The 12,290-nt window shown below is 43.1% G+C and overlaps 1 protein-coding gene across 4 annotated transcripts in view; it reads left to right on the top strand.

Annotated features, from left to right (window-relative positions):
- The first annotated feature begins 2,624 nt into the window (after window positions 1-2,624).
- MYO6 (myosin VI) overlaps window positions 2,625-12,290 on the top strand; it is a 150,998-nt gene continuing 141,332 nt past the window's right edge. For 2 of the 4 annotated variants that reach the window (XM_058566753.1, XM_058566752.1), the window contains exon 1: window positions 2,626-2,784. The gene's annotated coding sequence lies outside the window, so the exon portion shown is untranslated. Of the gene's footprint in view, window positions 2,785-12,290 lie in introns of all 4 variants that reach the window. The other 2 variants (XM_058566750.1, XM_058566754.1) reach the window with 2 other exon arrangements.

Genomic DNA, 12,290 nt, shown 5'->3' with positions numbered 1-12,290 from the left:
AGTTATTCAACAACAATAATAATGAGGGGGCCGGCCGGTGGTGCAAGTGGTTAAGTGCGCACGCTCGGCTGCAGCAGTCCAGGGTTCACGGGTTCGGATCCCGGGCGCGCACCGACACACCGCTTGTTGGGCCATGCTCTGGCGGCGTCCCATATAAAGTGGAGGAAGATGGGCATGGATGTTAGCCCAGGGCCAGTCTTCCTCAGCAAAAAGAGGAGGATTGGCAATGGATGTTAGCTCAGGGCTGATCTTCCTCACAAAACAAAACAATAATAATGATAGGCACTGTTTAATGAGTAGCTACCATGTAAAAGCCACCAGGCTCCACACTAGGGACACGAAGGCAAACAAGGGCCCTTTTCTGCCCTCAAGGAGTTTACAGGCCGGTTGGGGGAAACAGGTAAGTAAATGAAAGTAGCGATAGTAAAATGAGTGTTGGAAGAGAGATGTGCAATAGGTGCTGAGAGAGAGACGGGAAAGAGCACCAAATTGCACCTGGGTTTTGGAATAAGGGGGTTAGCAAAAACTTGGAGGGGACAAATACGCTTTATTCTGAAGGATTAATTAGATTTAGGCTGGCAACACTCCAGTGTAATAAATAGCATAGCTGTCTGTTCTGGACACCAAGCACTTCAGAACTGCTTGAACATAAAGTGAAGAAATGGAGAAAGGCAATGGATAGAAATGAGACTGGACAGGTAAGCCGGGCTAGGACAGTGGTCCTAAATGGTTAAGTGATTCCAAAGACAGGCAGGAAACATTGTGTGAAGAAGCCTGGTTTAACAGAGCTTTATGGGGTTTAAGTCAGTGACGAACTGGGGAACAATGAGGAGGCATTCAAATTCAATTAAATGAAAAAACGCAAGAGATCTCCACTGTGCTAGACAAACAGACACAGTCCAAGGATCATAGAAGACATTTTAAGGAGTGTGGATTTTATACTAAGGGTAGTCAGGGCCACTACAGGAGTCTTCAAAGAGGAGTACATAATCAGACTTTTATTTTATACAATATAAACCTGGTAGCATTGCAGACACTGGATTAGAAGGGAGAAGATGCCGCCTGGGAAACTGGTTCGGTGGCTAAAGCAGTACGCAAGACCTGAAATGACGGTGGCCTGAAGCAAGATGACGGCAGTGGCTCTGAAGAGGAATTCGATACACTGGAGAGATATGGAGCTAGAATCTAAGGGACTCAGGAATGACCTGGAAGTGGGGGCAGAGGAGAGAGAGAAAAACCACAAGTCCTCACTCACAATAAACTGTACTGGCTTCTATCGTTCTGCCAAAGCCTTTCAATCTTAAATCCAAAAAAAAGTCAAAGTCGTGAACTGAAATCATCCTCTCCTTCTCGCTCTTTTTTTTTTTTTTTGCAATTCCTTTTGAAATCTAGTTTTATATACTTAAGGTTTACCTCTGGGCAATCTGGAATTAAATTTCTGAGATTGCTGTAAATTAGTTCCTTTCTTGGTTTCTCTTCCTCTTTCTTACTTCCCTGTTTTATTCTTAATATTTTATTGTTTTAGTTGTATGCTAAAATATCTCATCATAACTTAGCTTTTCCACCAAAAGAACTGTGGAACATCTGAATATCTGAAACTTGTCTCCCATCAGAATCTTCTAGATTTCCTGAAGTTTCCTAGTTGCACTCAGAAATGTTGCGGGAAAAAGTGTAATTCTCAGGTATAGGTACTTGAACTTTTTTCGGCGGAGACGTTGAGCATCATAGTCAATCACCATTTCATTTTCTTAAAAGAAGCTTCTTTTCTTCGTAAAGGCAATGTATGTTTTTATCACATAATTCAATTTTGCATAGCTTCTTCACATTTAATTTTGAAATATGACTCACAGGTAGGTCACTTATAAAAACACTAAAATATAAACAACAGAGAGGATCGGGGCTCTGACAAGTAAAGGCGGCGGCAGGACGGAGGCCAAAGAAATGCAAAACTCCCATCTCAGACCCCTGCTCCCAAAGCAGACTGGCAGGTTTGTCGCGCAGGAGGTCACCCCCTTCGGAGGGCAGCCCGGCAGCCGCCGCGCCCGGGGCCGTGGTTCTTCCCCGCCCAGCCCCTGCCGGGGCCCTGCCCGCCCTCGGAACACGCGCGGTCCGCGCCCCTCCCCGGACCACCCTCCCTCCGTGAGCCGAGTCTCGCTGGAGCCGGACTGCAGTCACCGCACCCAGGCCGGAGAGGACCGGCTCCCAGGGGTGCAAACCACAACAGCCGCCCAACACGCCGCTTCGCAGGGGCGGGAACGAGGAGGGAGCTCCGCGCCGCGCGCTGGCCGGGGGGGCCGGGGCAGGGACCGCGGGCCCAGACGCGGAGCGTCCCCCGCCCGCCGCGCCCCTCTCCCTTCTCCGCCCGGTATCCCCGCCCCTCTCCTCCTCAGGCCAGTCGCCCCGTCCCGCCCTCCCCTCTCTCGCCGCGCCCTCCCTCTCTCGCCGCGCCCTCCCTCTCTCGCCACGCCCTCCCACCCTCCATCGCCCCGCCCCTCTCCCGCCTCCGCCCGATCGCCCCGCCCCCGCGCCCCGCCCCCTCAGGCGCTCCGTAGCCGTGACGTGCGCGGGCCCGGGGACTCCGCGGGGCGCCGGCCGGCGGGCGGAGACGGACCCGGCGACTGTCCGAGCAGGAAGCGAGCTCTGCCTGGTCCGTGCCGCCGCCCGTCCCTGTGCGCGTCCGCCTCGTCGCCCTCTGCGCGCACGCTCGTCACCTCCTGCCCCGCCCTCCAGTCTCACCGGCGACAGGTAGCCCTCCGCCGCACACCTGCCTTCGTGGTCCGCCCGGTGAGTGTCCGGAGCCCCGCGGGGGGCGTCGGCCTCGTTCCCCGCCGCCCGCCCTGCGTCGGGGGCTCCTCGGCCGCCCGGGCCGGGGCGCGGGGCTCCTCCGAGGACGCGGGTGGGGAGCAGGTGAGGGCGGCGGCGGCGGCGGCGGCGGCGCCGGGCTGCTGCTCGTTTCCGCAGGACAATGGGCGTCCGCGTCCAGGGACTTGTCATCTCCGGGATACCTTTGTGTCTGCGCTGGCTCCCGGGTGGAAGCAGGGCGCTCTGGTGTCCGCTCTGTCCGGGCCACTCCGTGGTGGCTTTATTTTCTCTTTCGTAAACAAGCTTCAAATCCAGCGCAGCAGTAGTGCCGTTTGTTCTGGGAGGTGCGGATCACACATTAACCTAGTAGTTTAATCATGTAGGGGACCAGGTTGGGACTACCTAAAGCTCCATTTGTCGTCTTTAGATGGTCCAGTACTTTGAGTATGCTAATTTATATATCTGCTACTGAACAACAGGTTTTATGTTTGTTAATTTCCAAAGACTCTTTAAAACGATTAAAAGCTCCAATTCTAGGACTTTAAGTAGGAAATAATTTGATAGGGTTATTATAAAACATGGGTGTCAGAAATACTTTCATACAATTTCAGAAAACACATTACATTTTATCTGACATGATGTTTGCGGTGGAGGAATGCTTAAATCCTAATCTACAGATATTAGTGAAGAACTGGGAAGACTGCCCCAAACTTAATAGACTGATGTACGTGCTAAATAAAAGGTTCATTTGCACTTGTGCTCTGGTGGTGTAGATGCAGTGTATCTAAATGTAGTCAGGGTTTGAGAGTTTTAAAAAAGAATATTCTTAAGATTTAGCTCATGCTGTTAACACCATAAAATGTGACTCTTGAACTTGGGCTGGCAGTGGTCATGGTACAAAGGCTGGCAGCAAAATGGCATTTCTGTACAAATTAACTCCACTTCGTAGATGTCTTGGGCTGTGGTTTTCCAGTTGGAAATTGTTTAGTGAAAAAATTACCTTGGTGTCTTTTATCATTAATTTTAGAAACAGCACAAATTGGGCTATAGCCAGATCTTGAAACAATGCAACTGTTCAGAATAACTCATTGACTTTTAAATATCCAGTTCATTTTGAGTATTTTCAGTTGGGCAGGAATTACATGCACATTTTAGTTGTAGGCAGATTTGCCCGTCGCATTTGTATGTTCTGTGTGACATGCTATTGTTCTCCCAGCTTTTTGTTATATTTTTGATTTCAAAAACTAGTTTTAAAAGGCAGTAACAGAAGTGATAAACAACTTTAAGATCATCATGATTCAAAACTCTAAATATGTAATATATAGAACTATATATAATATACGTATATTCTTCATTAGTGCCCGGAAACATGAGCAAGAAAAATGTAATGAGCTATTGCACTATTTAATGTAAATTAATGCAAGGTATAAAAAACAGAGATCATAAATCATAACGCATGGGGCTCATCTGAAATAGATTTTTTTCTCTGTTTATGTTTATGTGATCAGGTTTTAAAATAACAGTGGCCAGGAAATCTGAGAGAGGCTGAAGGCTCTTTTCTCATCCTGTTGTGACTTTGTCTGGAGACTGTGGTGTATCATGTAGCCCATTGTTTAGATAACTGGCCTGTCTCTGGGTTCTAAAATACAGCTTTCTTTAGAAAGTTTAAAAATTTTGACCACGTGAGGTTTGAAGAAATATAAACACCCTAAACATTTTTTTTTTTAAATGAAGCAATTTTCATTGTCTGTTGATTATTGAAGCTCCATCTTTGATATGTAAAATGTCAGTTTTAAAAAGATTTCTTTAAACTTTTTTTTTTTTGGTGAGGAGGATCAGCCCTGAGCTAACATCCATGCTAATCCTTCTCTTTTTGCTGAGGAAGACCAGCTCTGAGCTAACATCTATTGCCAATCCTCCTCCTTTTTTCTCCCCATAGCCCCAGTAGATAGTTGTATGCCATAGCTGCACATCCTTCTAGTTGCTGTATGTGGGACGCGGCCTCAGCATGGGCGGAGAAGCGGTGCGTAGGTGCGCGCCCGGGATCCGAACCCGGGCAGCCAGTAGTGGAGTGCGCGCACTTAACTGCTAAGCCACGGGGCCGGCCCTAAAAAGATTTCTAACCTCTGTGAAATTTTCATTTCTACATATTAAAATATTTTGAGTAAAAGATTGAAAAAAATATTACAACTTTAATGAATCTCATACAGTTTAATTGTGAGCCCCATAGGAAGAGACTTCGTAATAATTTGTGAACTGGCCCTTTAGTATTATAAGATCGTCACCCATTTATCAGGCATCTGCCATAATCAGAACACTAACTGAGGGACTTGATCAACAAAATATTATCAAAGCTGGTGGTCTTGTCTTTTTACACATGAGGAAATTTAGGCTCTGAGAATTAAATATTTGCTCAAGGTCATGTAGCTCCAGAGGGACAAAGTCTGGATTCACACCCAAGTCATCTGACCACGAGACCCCGTCCTTTCCACCAGACCAGGGTGCCTTGATCTCAGTTCATTTAGTAGACTGTTCAGTAAACCTGCAGAACTGGTATTGTGTTCCAGAATGTAACTTGAGGTTTGAAGAAGGCACACAGGAGTGAGGATAAGATAGGCCGTGAATATGGTTCTGGAATGAATTTTGATTTCTCTGTCTTTTTTCATTCTTAAGTTGACAGCCTTGAATGGTGATATGATGTTGCTTTATCATTTCTGGTGTAAATTCTAGAATGTTATACATATTGTGCACTGTTTAGTAGGTTTATAGGAACTAGAATTAGGCTGTAACACTGGTTTTCATTGTAGCTAAAATGAATAGTATAATCTTTCTAGTTAAGATAGAACTTTAAAATTTTCCTCAAATGAGATAGGTTGTTGCCCATAAATGCACTAGTTGTCTTTTAGATACTACATAATTAACTCTGAAATCCTGGGGTGGGGGACTTGTTTTTAGATTATGATTAAATTGTCATCTCTACTTTTAGGACAATTTTTTTTATGGCCTGTGTTTATTTCAGGAATATCCCTTGAGCTGTAATAGATATAAAGGACAAAAATGAGCACACAAAGTCCATGCTTTGTAACAAAGTAGGAGTCATTTCAGCAGTAGAATGTAGTTGGGTAAATGAGCAGAAAATGATAGGAAGGCTGAGTTGGGTGACTGCTTTTACAGGTGTTTCGGTATTTGATTTGATCTATTAGGAATTTTGCATCTCAAGGATACTCATATTCAACTGTAAATACAAAACCATCATCCAAGGGCTTAATATAAATTGTTAATGGATGATCTGTAATACATCTGCTTTTGTGTATGTAGATAATCAAGAACTAAGTAAAGTTAAATAAGCTTAAATTTCATTTTTGAGGCATTATATAATGTTCAGAGGAACCAGGATGTTTTGCATTTAAAACAGTTATGCTTTTATATGACAAATTTAGTGGACTGCTAATAATCTTAAAATATAAGTATTAGAATCTTTTTATTTATGGTTTTCAAAAATAAACTTGTTTTCTTATTTAGTAGAATAAGAATGACATAATGGTTTGAGAAATGACCAGAAATTCACCAAAAGTGCTCCTTGTGAGTACTGAAGCATAGGAAGTAAAACCGGAAGCGAATCTGGCATCTTTAGAAATCTTGCTAGTATTAAAGAGAGAGGAAGTCCTTTTCTGTGCAGAAAGAATGTCTCCAGTGAAACCAGAATACGGAAGCACATTCCTTGGGTGATACTCACATAGGTGAAGATTCAGGTCCAGGCTGAGTAATGTGCACAAAGGAAGACGGTGTTCCTGGCGAAACCACAGGCATCTTTAATGAACGTTATGTCACTTGTTTTTTTATTTGGAAGTAACCTCCTGTTTAACCTTACGAGGTAAAGTATTGCATATAGCAGAATTTTAAAATTTCTGTTATATGTGGATGAGCATCTTTTTCAACAATATTTACTGAGGGCCTACTGTGTTTGAAATGTGACTATAGATGGGGAGTGGTGCTTCCCTGTCCTGGCAGATCTTTGGATCTAGGAAATAGGAAGAGTGGCAGAGATGTAAAAAGAAAAATAAGTAGAAACATCCCTTTAAAATCTGAAGATGTTGATGTCAAAAGTTAACATCTTGCATTTGTATGGCAATTGTTTTGGAAATCACTTTATGTACATTTGGTCCTTAAAATAACTTGATAAAGTAGACGTGATACTTATTCTTATTCCAAAGATGAGAAAATGGAGACAAAAAAATTAAGTGCCTTGTTCAGGATCGCATATGTGGCTGCTCAGCTCATAGCTGAGAATAAAACCTCTGTTCGTGTATTCCCTTAGTAGATCTGCCTCCCCAGTTCTCTAGCTGCTAGATGTTAGAGTTAACGTCTTAGCTGTGACTTGTTTCATTTTATGGCTTTAATTCTGATGGTTAAGGAAATTCTGAAAAGTCAGGGTCACTAAAGTGATAATTGTTAAATAGTTACAAGTTTTTTTTTTTCTTCTGAGGAAGATCGGCCCTGTGCTAACATCTGTTGCCAGTCCTCCTCCTTTTGCTGAGAAAGATTGGCTCTGAGCTAACATCTGTGCCTATCTTCCTCTATTTTGTATGGGGGACACCGCCACAGCATGGCTTGAGTGGTGTGTTGGTCCATGCCCAGGATTCGAACCTGTGAACCCCAGGCCTCTGAAGTGGAGCACGTGAACTTAACCACTATGCTGCTGGGCTGGCCCTACAAGTTTTTTTTTTTTAATGTAAGGTGGAAGATGAGCGTGATGCATTACTATTGAACTACTTGAAGATTTTTAATAGATTAAGGGAACCGAGGTTGGTAATTAACTTTTCTAGTTGGAGAGTTTTTAAAGAAAAGCCAACAATTAATTAAAGAAAGGAGAAAAATATTCTGGGGGAATTCTAGAAAGAAATTTTTTTGTGTGTGTGAGGAAGACTGGCTCTGAGCTAACATCTGATGCCAATCCTCCTCTTTTCACTGAGGAATATTGGCCCTGAGCTAACATCTGTGCCCATCTTCCTCTGTTTTGTATATTGGACGCTGCCACAGCATGGCTTGATGAGCAGTGCATAGGTCTGCGCCCAGATCTGAACCTGTGAACCCCGGGCCGCCAAAGCGGAGCATTCGAACTTAACCGCTACACCACCCGGCCAGCCCCTGAAAATAACTTTTATTACTTGGCACATTGGTATTGATCTGATGATTATACCTGTTTTTGTAAAGGCTACTCATGAGCTAAGGTGTGTCTGTGTTGATACCTTTATGCCTTCATTCATTTAACAATTATTTGAGTGTCTACCATGGGCGAGGCACTAAGTGCTGACGATTCAGTGATAAATTAAGACCAAGTTGCTGTACTGACATTTTATTGTTGTTTTGAATTGAGTTAATTATAGGCTCCTCATACTAGTATGTTATCAACAGGGCTGACCCTAAAGTTGGGAAATAGTTGTCAAAATGGTGTAATTTGAGGGCTACTGAAAGACTCATTTGCTGTAAAATATTCTACCCCGGCCTTCAGTCCACTGAGGTACAGCACTGTACCTGCTCCTGATAAATAAGAGTATGTTCTATCATTCATCACAGTCTTGGGAAACATGGCTGAGAGAAAATAAATGGGCCCTGGGACTGATACGTTGAATTTTCTGAGAGAAGTGGTTGGCAAAGTATAATTTTAATAGCAGCTATTGTTTATTGAGCTCTTGCTCTGTCAGGTACTGCGTCAAGGGAGTACTTTATGTACATCAGCTCAGTTAATCACGAGGTCACTTTGGTGCGCTTGGCATTATGACCCGCATTTGACAGATTAGGAACCCGAGGCACAGAGAGGTTCAGTTTGCTCACGCTTGCAGCCAGTACGTGGGGGAGCTGGAATTTGGATCCCTATAGTACTTAGCGTAGAGGAGGTACTCATGTGGAAACAGTGCTGATACACATACAGACTTGTGACTGTGCCAGTGTGTGATGGCACACCATGGAGGAGGAAGGCCTTGGTGAGTGAGCGATGGGTGGGGAGAGTCTAGAGAGCTTGTGAGATGAGTGGTGGGGGTAGAGGAGGGAGAGGACAGGGGCCTTATTGCCTGCCTAATTGCTTGGCCCTCAGGCTTAACCCTCCTTGTGACAGCCCCAGGCTCCTGACTTGGCATTTATGCACAAGTGCTTGTTTGTCCAGCTCCTGGGTAAGAGGTCAGGTGACCTGAGGCCATCCTGATTTTGCCACTCATTACCTTGGTCACATTCCTTAGTTTCCCTGGGCTTCAGTTTTCCAGTCTGTAAAATGGAGGCAACGATATTTCCTACCTGGTGTGGTTCTTGTGGGGACGGAGTCAGACAGTAAGACTTGCAAAGCACACATCACACTGGCGCATAGTTAGTGTGCATTGTGATTGTTACTATATTGGGTTTTTTTATGGGAGGGGGGCATGTTTAATGTGGAATGTTCATCCAAAAGCAAAAAGGCAATGTATTGGAGATTTGGGTGGAATCTTGAAGTTACCAGTTTTAAGTAGTTCTGAAATTTAGGTGTGCATGAGAATTATCTGGGGAACTAGTAAAAACAGATGTCAGGGAGGTATGGGTGGGGTCTGGGCATTAGCATTTTAAGGAGCTTCTAGGTTGATTTATTTGCACACCAAAATTTGAGGACCACTGATTTAAACCTTTTCTTTAGCCTATGCTTAGGGAGGGCTTCAACAATAACAACAAAACACTGCTTGGATTAACCAGGCAGTATATAGTAGAAGGAAGTGAAATATTGGTTGCAAGAATCTCTGCATTGATTTTTTTTTTCCTTTTAAGCTTATTTGGGGCTTATAGCATTTATCTTGAGAGATCAATGAGGTGTTAAATTTCACACTTAAGTTTAATTGTAATGAGTATTTCAGCTTGTTAACTAGCTTCATTTGGAAGTGAGCTAGTTATATTTAATTTTTAAACAATTATACAAATAGAAAAAATATATAAATAATGCTTGTATAGATCTTAAGACCTTTTTAAACTTTGTAATTGGATTTCTTTAGATATTGTACTGTTTTTGAATAACCAGACTTGGTGTTGTTAGCTGTATCAGGCAAGGTCCCAGCGGAAAAGAGATTTCATCCTTGATGAAGAGACTACAGAGGGTAGGGAACAAACAAGGGGTGGTGAATCACCCAGGGAATAGCAACAGCGAGGAGCCCTTCATTCTTCAGAGATTACCAGAGCAGAGACCTGGCGTTGCGGAGGCTCTCCCATGGGAGCTGTGGCTTTGAGGCAGGTGGGCAGGGAGAGGATGTTCCCTGACCTCTCCTCCCTCTGTCTTCAGGTCTCCACCAGTGACTTCCATTGCTAGAACCCAGTGGGAAGCCTCGGTGATGATCTATGCAGGCCCCCTCCTCCCCGGGCAGGAGCAGAGCAGAGAAGGGATTGGGGGTGCAGTGGAGCAAGTGGAAGAGAACTAGTGCGTTGATTAGAACCTTTGGGACTTTGTAGCATTTCCTTGGTGCATTTTATTTATTTATTTATTTATTTATTTATTTATTTATTTATTTATTTATTTATTTATTTATTTTCCCCCAAAGCCCCAGTGGATAGTTGTATGTCATAGTTGCACATCCTTCTAGTTGCTGTATGTGGGACGCGGCCTCAGCATGGCCGGAGAAGCGGTGCGTCAGTGTCCACCCGGGATCCGAACCCGGGCCGCCAGCAGGGGAGCACACGCACCTAACCGCTAAGCTGCGGCGCCGGCCCCCTTGATGCATTTTAAATAACTTTTAGCATTGTGATACATCTGCAAAATGCTTGAGACTACTTGTTTTATACATGCTTTTAGAAAATGGTTTATTCACGTTCTCATTTAATCGAACAATTATTGTAGGAACTTTTGGTGATCCATATAACCCAATGAGAAACGTAATCTAGATCTGTTAACATAAAGCATTTTTATTAATATATTGTTATGCCTTAATGAGGTTTTCTGAAATTTTCTTCATTAGGTAGTCTTGGTTTGATAGAAGAAATGTTTTTCATTAAAAAATTTTTTTAATAACTAAGTTTAGAAAATTTTGACAAGAAAAGTCCTTTGCTCCCTGGAATTGATACTTCCTACTCACCAGGACTCTTGATAGAAAAAAACACCAGAATACAGGCTTGGTGTAGTAACAGTTCATAGAAGTAAGACTGTTAATGAAATAATTGTTCTTCCTCCCGAAGTCCTTTTAAAGACACATTAGGGCCGGCCCTGTGGCTTAGTGGTTAAGTGCACGCGCTCCGCTACTGGCCGACCGGGTTCGGACTCCGGGCGCGCACCGCCGCACCGCTTCTCCGGCCATGCTGAGGCCGCGTCCCACATACAGCAACTAGAAGGATGTGCAACTACGACACACAACTAGCTACTGGGGCTTTGGGGAAAAAAAGGAGGAGGCTTGGCAATAGATGTTAGCTCAGAGCCAGTCTTCCTCAGCAAAAAGAGGAGGATTAGCATGGATGTTAGCTCAGGGCTGATCTTTCTCACAAAAAAATAAATAAATAAATAAATGTTAAAAAAAAAACGACATTAAATTTCTGTATAAGTCTGTAGCAATTTGCTGTTTTTCATTTGTCTTCTGCTAATGCTAATTTTACCTGGTTAATCTGAATTCTCGCTAAAAGTTTAAATCCTTGCTCTTTATTTTGGACAGATTCCTGAGGATTACTAAAGAAAGGCGTTTCTCTCTTTATAGAAATGGTATGAAGGTGCTAGTATATGAGCAGTACTCCCCCTAAAACAGTTAGATTATAGTTTATATTTTCTTTCTTCTCTTGAGGGTTCCAGGGAAAAAGAAGTATAAGATTTTACTCAGATTAAGCAGTAGCTAGACAGGGTCTTATTCACAGCTTCCAGAAAAGGAAGAACCGTATTGCCTAGGGCTGAGCAATTAAATCAAATAACACACACTTGACTATGAGACTTTCACATAGAAGTAAAGGAGACTTCTGGATGTAAATATTATAACTGGGTCATTTTTTTTTTTTTTTGAACAAATTCGTTTCTCAGTTTGTCTTTAAAAGAGTACAGTGAAAAAAAAGAAACAGATTTGAAGTAAACCAAATAGCACTTGTTCTGGAAATCATACATTTAGATATTTTCTCTGTGAGTAGGCTTTTTTCTAAAAGAGAGATTTCAAACTTTTGTGAGATCTTCTAAAAACGTATTGTTTATTTTGATTTGACACTGATCGAATTAGCATCCCACAGGGGAGAATTGGGGCTGTTGGTTTTTCCATGTTCTGCTCTTTGAATTTCCCTGATTTGAGGATTGAGTTGCTCCAGAGAGAACTTTTCTTTGGTTCTTTGTTATTTTTTTTCTAAAATTAGATGAAACAGCTGTGTTTTGGTTTGTGGGCATGATTTGCTGTGTGTTATCCTTTTGGTATTTTGGGAAAGAACAAAGTATGCATGTGTATGTGTTTTGAAGAGGAGTGTATTCGTTTCTCTACTTGTCCTGTCCGTCACTGAGTTGAAGATGAGAAGAGCAAGAT

This window comes from Diceros bicornis, chromosome 23, assembly GCF_020826845.1.
Source record: "Diceros bicornis minor isolate mBicDic1 chromosome 23, mDicBic1.mat.cur, whole genome shotgun sequence".
Lineage (NCBI taxonomy): Eukaryota > Metazoa > Chordata > Mammalia > Perissodactyla > Rhinocerotidae > Diceros > Diceros bicornis.
This window is presented reverse-complemented; position numbering and strand designations above follow the sequence as displayed.